Below are 8,901 nucleotides of genomic sequence, written 5' to 3'. Positions count from 1 at the left end.
ACCTCCCACCTTAGGTGTATGTGGCTGGTGCCTTAGCCACTTGAGCCACAGGTGCTGAGCCAGGTCACATAGTTTTAATGCTGTGCATGCAGAAGTGTGTGGGGTGAAGTCTGCATGTGCAGCTAACTCTGAAATTCATCAGAACCAAGGTAGGCGATGCAGCATGCACAAACAGCAGTGCTAACAAGGCAGCTGGGGGACACAGGCCTTCTCCATACAATCCTTCTGGCTTTCCTGTTTGAAAATGTTCATAATACATAGTACTGGCAATGAGGAAGGGCAGAAAAGAGAGAATGGGAAAGACAGCATGTCCCACACCTGGTCACCCTCTAGGGTCCCAAGACCTCTCCTCAAACCCACAGAGCAGCCCTATGTTCTAGAGACTCTTGGGCCTGAGACCAGGAGACTGAATGCACCTCCTTTGGGCTTTTCTGGTGGAGCAAACACCCCTCGAGGGCCCATCCCTATCTCCTGCTTTTCAAAATGAAATGTAGCCTTTTTGACCCTGGCTTCTGCCAATGGCTGAGAGCAGACAATTAGACCACTGTGGTACCACTGTGCCCAGGACCATGTACTCTGGGCAGAGCTCGGCAGTCCCACCCTCAGCAGTGAGCCCCAGTTCCTGAACAGCCCCTCCAAGCCCTCTAGGCTCCCTGCAGGGGCAGAACTGAGTGCTCCAGGATCCCTGGTTGCCCTGTGATGGTGTGTTTTTTGGAGCTTCTGATCGGAGATGCAGGGGAAAGAACTGTAGATGGAATGATAATTTAAGGGAGACCGGGACTTGCTCTGGTCGGCGGCCCGGCTAAACTTTACTGATTATCTTATATACTTTCCAACATTCAGTAAGAATTTAACACATATACAAAGAAGTGAAGTAACATTAGGAAGCTACCATTTAAGATTACAATTTAGTGTGAAGGCTGAGGAACACATATACAATTGATTTTGTTTAGAGTAAAAACATAAGAGAGACTGGCTGTCTGTTTCTTTTAGCCCAAAGTGAAGCTAGAGATTATAATGCTAATGAAGGAGGAAGACAGAGAACAGGACCCAATGCTGGAAGACCGGTCTGTTCACCCCCAGCTACGACAAACTCCTGCTGATTCTCCACACCTCCCAGAGAGAGACTTTTCTGCATATTCCTGCATATCTATAGGCAGGTACAGAAGCTCGATCTTCAAAGAGATGTTTCTCAGAACCAATCTCCTGGAGGAGCACTTTGAAGCGAACTGCCATGTCTGAGCAAGGGGAGCTTATCTCCTACAGCCCTGCTCCTACTCTTCGATTTTTCTCTCCATCATCTAGGGTGATGCCCTGGCTGGGAGCCCAGACACCTGCTTCCTTCCACCCCTGGGCTTCTGGCAGCATGTGCTGCAAGGTGGAGGCAGAACAGCCAACAGAGGGAAAAGCCTTCCCTCCACTGCATGTCCTGCCTGCCTTCCCCTGCCCCACTTAGTGCCTGAAATTTCTGCTACTCAATCCTCAGACCACACTGGGGGCCTCTTCTTACCCGAGAAGGAAACCAAGGCACAGGGTGGAGCCTCCTCTCTCTTTACCTCAGTCTCCTTTCCTGATCCATGGGGGGACCATGGGAGCACCTTCCTCAGAGTGTCTTGGGAGGATGGAACAGGGCCTAGCAGAACCTTGAGCTGAGGTGAGGTGGAGGGGTGGCAGGGTGGGGGAGGCGAGGTCCTGGCCCAGCCTCAGGAGGCCACGAAGGGTTGGGAGGGAGATAGCAAAAGCTGTGCCCAACCCTGGGCTTCTGACAGTCTCAGTGATGACATTTATTACTGTGCCTAATGTTCCTGCTGAACCCAAGGGAGCCTCTCTCTCTCTAGTGTGCCTGGCACTACCCAAGCTTGAAATGATGGCAATTACCCCAGGAGGAGGGGAAAGCTTCAGTGCTTTGACATGCAGGAGGCTACAGAGTGAGGTGGAGCTGGCTCTCGCCCTCTCTGCCCCCTTCTCTCTCTCCCTTTCTGGCTCTCTAACCTGATCATCTTTCCCTCTGGCTTTCCACATCCTTATCCCCTCCTTAGTACCCAGCCATTAATAGACTTCTCATTAGTCTCTTAGGGAAACTGAGGCTGAGACTTCACTGTGCTGCCCAAGTCCACCCTAGGAAGGAGTGAGCCAAGCTTCCTAATTCCAGACCTGGAAAGCACCCCACGGAAATAGCCTGCTCTTCCAACTGGGCCCCTAAGGTGGGTGGCAGGAAGGTGGAAGGCACTGGGGCTGCAGGTCAGGTGGCTGGGCCCTGGCAGGTCCCAGGGAGTGACCCACCCCTGCCCCCATGGCTCAGTTGGTACCTCAGTGTCCTCTGTGAATAGCAGTGCTATTCACAAAACCCAAAAAACAGAAACAATGCAAGTTTCCATCAACAGAAGAATGGGTAAACAAAACGTGGTATTTCTAGACAATGGACTATTTTTCAGCCATCAAAGGAATGAAGTTCAGACACTTGCCATGGCCTGGATGGGCCTTGTGAACTGGATACTGAGTGAAGGGAGCCCGTCACTCAAGGCTGGGGTCCTGTGATTCCATTTGTATGAAATGTCCAGAACAGCTCAATCCATAGAGACAGAAAGGACATTGGTGATTTCCTCGAGCTTGTGGGCGGGGGGGGGAGGATAGCTAAGGGTTGGGGTGATGAAAATGTTAAAACTGATAGTGAAGGTGGTTGCACAAGACTGCAGACACTAAAAGCCATTGAATCATATACTTTAAATGAGTGAATTGCATGGTACATGAACTATTTCTCAATAACATACTAAGACACAGACATGCTAATAGTAATGTCTGCCTCTCAGCAGCAGCAGATGAAGGTGGCGCACAATTAGTTGAGGTGCTTCTGAGAAGATGAAATGAGGTGACGCAGGCTGGGACTTAGATCAGTGCCGGCCCCCAAAGCACTTGGTGAATGAGCCTACAACATGGCTGCTCAGAGTGGGCTCCCTGGACCAGCCCTGGCACCTACTTAGAAATGCAGAGATTTGGCCCCAGCTTGGATTCTACCAGAATCTATGTTTTAAGGCATCCCTGGAGGAGTTGGGTCCATGTTAAAATTTGAACAGTACTAAACTGCAATGATAATTCTGCCATTATTCTGGAGCAATGATTCTCAAATTTGAGAGAGCATGATAATTCCCTAGAGGGCTTACTGAAACTTCAATGACTGGCCCCTACTGGGGTTTTTGATGCATAGGTCTGGGGCTCAGCCTGAGAACCTGTATTTCTAATGCTTTGCCCAGTGTCACTGCTGTCCCTGGCCCCAGAGTCCTGGAGAAGCCCTGCTGAGGGGCTGGGCACTGCTGCTTCTCACTTGAGCACTGAGTGTGATGAGCTGCACCTGCTTGTCCCCTGGGCCCTCAGGGCCTGGCTGAGCACCAGAGGGCGTGTACAAGGCAGGTTGTGGGGACCAGCAGGTGGCAGCCCCAGGGTGCACACAGAGCCACCAAGAGAACTTTTACAGTCCTCACGTCTGGGCCCCACTCCAGGGCAGCCAGGATGTCCGTGTTTGGAAACTTGCCTGGTGATTCCTGGGCAGCCAGGGTGCTGCCCAGAAGTGAGGAGATGCCAGCCTTCCTTACCAGGGAGGGGTAGAGCAAGGTGAAGGGCCCCAGCACAGGGCTGAGGCCAGCATCACAGATGATTGTGAGTCCAGGCCTGGAATCGGAGGATCAGCTCCAGGTCCCCCAGCGAGAACCAGATCTGACACTCTAGACAGAAATGAGCCCCACAGGAGTGATGCCTTTCTGGGTTCCAAATATGGAAAAGATTGGGGGGTGGGCAAGGGCCTGGAACAAAGTGAACCAGAACAGGGTGGGGTGCAGCTTGACCCTCCCTGGTGCCTGCCTCTGCAGCCTGCTCATTAGAGGCTCCCGCTAAGAACTGCTCTCTTTTTGCTTAGATCCTCAGGATTTTTTTCCCCTTTAAGGAACTATTTATATTAAGCAGACTCAAAGCAGAGCTCTTTAAGATAGGATTTTGTTAAAGCCATCCTGTGTTAAATGGGCTTGGTGAGGTCTCTGGTGCTAATTGCTGATCAGTCCATTTTGAGTCCACTTGGAGCCAGGCTCATTATTGCTGCAGCCAGACACCGCCAGTTTCTCCTTGGTCTGATCGCTCATTTGCCTTTGTCTGTCCCCATTTACCTGGAAGACCAGCAGCTCTGAAGCTTAGGCTGATAGAGACCTCAGAGATTCTATCCCTACTGGTTTATGTAGACCTCTCTCTAACCAGGGCACTTCTGTGGAGAGCTGCTGTCTTCCCAGAAGGCAGAGAGCAAGTCTTGAAAAAGAAGGTGCGCAGGGCTTGGAGAGGTAGAACTCAGGCAGGAAGAAGGAATCTTGGCATCGAGAAATAAAAGCAGGGTTTAGGCATCATGAGCTTTCTGTCAGGGAACAGGATCCATACAGACCCTCTGAGCAAATTAGGAAAGGCTCCTACTCCTCAGGCGTGCAGCTTGGCGGGAAGAATGCAGACTGATTTGGCTCTTGGTTCTCCCCAGATCAGGGAATTTTTGTAGCGCACAACCTTTTTAAAACAACAATAATATCTGCAGCATCATCTGATTCTTCTTTTCATGAAATATTTCTCCATGGCATGTGATGCTGTTTGGTAACACTTAACTCATAGTAGACCATCTTTCAAAAGTAGTCAATCCTGGCTGGGCACAGTGGCTCACACCTTTCATCCTAGCACTCTGGGAGGCCTAGGTGGGTGGATTAACTGAGCTCAGGAGTTCAAGAAAAACAGAAGAACTAGCCAGGCACTTTGATGGGTACCTGTAGTTCCAGCTACTCAGGGGACTGAGGCTAAAGGACCACTTTGAGCTGAAGAGTTTGAGGTTGCCATGAGCTATGATGATGCCATGGTACTCTACCCAGGATGAGAAAGTGAGAGAGATTCTATCTCTCAAACAAACAAAAAAACAAAATTAGTGAATCCTCTCAAAACCTGCTCCTCTTTTATCAACTAAGTTTAGGTAATATGGGAGGTCTGACAATTAAGTTCATGAACTCATCCTGGAAAAAAGGCTACCTACCTCTTTTCTGAACATCCCTACCATTACCTTTGAAATACTCCCCTTGGGAAGCTAGACACCAATGCCAGTGCCTACTCCACCATTCAAAGAAGTTTTGGAACTCTTTTTCTGAAATGACTATCAGAGCTGTCATACACGGTTTGGCAATTAAGTCCACTTGCCACTGTGCACTTACGTTGGCAGCACTATACAAACAACTCAGTAAGGTTTCATAACCTTGGTAAATCAGTGTCTCACAGCTGTGTTCATGTCAATGTGTAGTGGTGTCTTGCTGACTGGCATTCATTACTGTTGTATGTTTTTGTGTGCCATATGACGATGATGGTCATTCCAGAAAAAGCATTCTAACAGTCGTTGAAGGGTAGAGTAGGCACTGGCATCAGTGCATAGCTTCCCAAGGAGAGAACTTCCCAAGTTGACCATAGTGATGTTCAGCAGTGAGGTAGGTAGCACTATTTCTAGGATGATTCACTTACTTACTTGTCAGATGTCGTATGCTAAGTCCTTTGTTGCCCTTTCAATAATGTTCATAGCACCTTCACCAGGAGTAGACTCCACCTCAAGAAACCACTTCTTTGCTCATGCATAAGAACCAGAGCCTCACCCATTTAATCTTGATCTTGAGATTGTAACAATTCAGTCACATCTTTAGGTTTCCGCTTCTAATTCTAGTTCTCTTGCTGTTTCCTCCATCATCTGCAGTTACTTCCTCCATGAGTCTTGAACCCCTTAAAGTCATCTTTGAGAGTTGGAATCAAATTCTTCAAATCCTGTTTAACATCAATATTTTGACTTCCTCCTATGAATCATGAATTTTCTTTCTTTCTTTCTTTCTATTTTTTTTTTTTTTTTTGTAGAGACAGAGTCTCACTTTATCACCCTCAGTAGAGTGCTGCGGCATCACACTGCTCACAACAACCTCCAACTCCTGGGCCCAGGCAATTCTCTCGCCTCAGCCTCCTAAACAGATGGGACTACAGGTGCCCGCCACAACGCCCGGCTATTTTTTTGTTAAGGTTTGGCTGGGGCTGGGTTTGAACCTGCCATCTTTGGTATATGGGGCCGGTGCACTACCCACTGAGCCACTGGTGCTACCCTGAATCATGAATATTCTTAATGGCATCTAGAATGGTGAATCCTTTCCAGAATGTTTTCAATTTACTTTGCCCAGGTTCATCAAAGGAATCACTGTCTATGGCAGCAATAGCCTTCAAAATGTATTTCTTAAATAATAAGACTTGAAAGTCACAGTTACTTCTTGATTCATGGGCTCCAGAATGTATGTTGTGTTAGCCGGTGTGAGAACAACATTCATCTTCTTGTATGACATGTCTCCAGCAGAGCTCTTGGGTGAAAGTGTACATTCAATACCCTTTCAGTAAGGAATATTTTTTTCGGAGCAGTAAGTACCAACAGTGGGTACACAAACAACCTGCCAAGATGAAACCATGAGGAAATAAAAAACTTCAACAAATACTGAGTAGTATTAAATCAATGATAAAAATCTTCCACCAAAGAAAAGCCCAGAACTTGACAGCTTCATTGCTAAATCCTATCAAACATTTAAGAGAACTAATACCAATTCTACTCAAACTCATTCTAAAAGGCCAGTGTTACCTTGATACCAAAACTAGACAAGGACAAACAAAAAAAGAAAACTGTAGGCCGATATCCTTGAAGAATGTAGATGCAAAATCCACAACAAAATACAAGCAAACCAAAATCAATGACATTTTTAAAAGACCATTTACCATGATCAAGTGGGATTCAGTCCAGGGATGCAAGGATGATTCAACATACGCAAATGAATGAACATGATACATCACATTAACAGAACCATGTACAAAAACCATATGATCATTTCAGTTGATGATGAAAAAACATTCCATAAAATTCAACATCCTTTAATAACAAAAATTCTCAACATATTGGGTTTAGAAGGAGCATACCTCAAAATAATAATGGTGATGTGACAAATTCATGACTAAAATCATACAGAATGGGTAAAAATTGAAAGCCTTTCCTCTAAAATCTGGAACAAGACAAGGATGCCCACTTGACCACTATTATAAACATTTTACTAGAAATCCTGGCCAGAGCAAGAGAAAGAAATCAAAGGCATTCAAATTAGAAAGGAAGAAGTCAAATTAGCTTTGTTCACAGCTGACAGGGTCTTATATTTAGAAAAGCCTAAAAGCTCTATCAAGCCACTGTTAGAACTAATAAATTCAGTGAAATTTCAGGATACAAAATCAACATTCAAAAATCTGTAGCATTTATATACACCAACAGCAAATAATCTGAAAAAGAAGTCAAGAATGCAATCCTATTTACAATAGTTACAAAAATATATATAAAATACACAGGAGTCAGTTTAACCAGAGAAGTGAAGGATCTATACAAGGAAAATCATAAAACACCAATGAAAAAAAATTGAAGGGGACACAAAAAGTGGAAAGGTAGCCCATGTTTACGGATTGTAAGAATTAATATTGTTCAAATGACAATACAACCCAAAGGAATTTGCAGATTGAATGCAATTCCTGTGTGGTGCCTGTAGCTCAAGCAGATAAGGCACCAACCACATACATCAGAGCTGGCGGGTTCGAATCCAGCCTGGGCCTGCCAAACAATGACAACTACAAAAAATAGCTGGGTGTTGTGGCAGACACCTGTAGTCCCAGCTACTTGGGAGGCTGAGGCAAGAGAATTGCTTAAGCCTAGGAGTTGGAGGTTTCTGTGAACTGTGATGCCACAGCACTCTACCCAGGGCAATAGCTTGAGGCTCTGTCTCAAAAAAAAAAGAATGCAATTCCTATAAAAATACCAATGGCATTCTTCACAGAAATATTATAAAAACAATCCTGAAGTTTATATGGAACCACAAAAGATACCGAATAGCCAAAGCATTTCCAAGCAAAAGGATCAGAATTGGAGGCATTGCTTTACCTGACCTGAAAATATACTACACAATAGTGAGATTCACAGGTAATTGTCCTTTTGTGGCTGGCTTACTCAGCGTAATGTCCTCAAGATTCAACCACATGGTGTCATGTGTCCAAAATTCCTTCATTTTAATAGAATGTATTTTATTGTTTGTGATTCACTGAGGGTACAAAGAATTAGGTTACACTGATTGCATTTGTTAGATAAATACTAACAAATTATTTATTGCTATACTATGTCCCCCACAAGAGGTGTATCATACACCATGACCCCCATACCCCTTCCACCTCCCCTCTCTTCATTTGCTCATCCCCTGCACCCCGACCATGTATTAGCTCATCTGCTGTCTTCATATTAGAACTGAGTACATTAGATTCTTGCTTCTCCATTGTGGTGCTTTCCTAAGAAGAATGTGTTCCACCTCCATCCAGGTTAATACAAAAGGTGTAAAATCTCCATTTCTTTTAATGGCTGAATAGTATTCCATGGTATACATATACGACAGTTGTTAATCCATTCCTGGGTTGGTGGGCATTTAGGCTGTTTCCACATTTGGCAATTGTAAATTGAGCTACAATAAACACTCTAGTGCAAATGTCCTTATGGTAAAAGAATTTTTTTCCTTCTGGGTAGATGCTTAGTAATGGGACTGCAGGATCAATGGGAGGTCTAATTTGAGTTAAATTGATCTAATCCTCTTTGAGGATTCTCCATACTTCATTCCAAAAAGGTTGTATTAGTCTACAGTCCCACCAGAAGTGTAAAAGTGTTCCCATCTCGCCACATCTATGCCAGCATCTACAGCATTGAGATTTTGTGATGTGGGCCATTCTCACTGGGGTTAGGTGATATCTCAGGGTAGTTTCAATTTGCACTTCTCTGACAGAGACAATGAGCGTTTTCTCATA

This window comes from Otolemur garnettii, unplaced genomic scaffold (assembly GCF_000181295.1).
Source record: "Otolemur garnettii isolate 467f Iridium unplaced genomic scaffold, OtoGar3 scaffold00046, whole genome shotgun sequence".
NCBI lineage: Eukaryota > Metazoa > Chordata > Mammalia > Primates > Galagidae > Otolemur > Otolemur garnettii.
Note: the sequence above shows the minus strand (reverse complement) of the source record.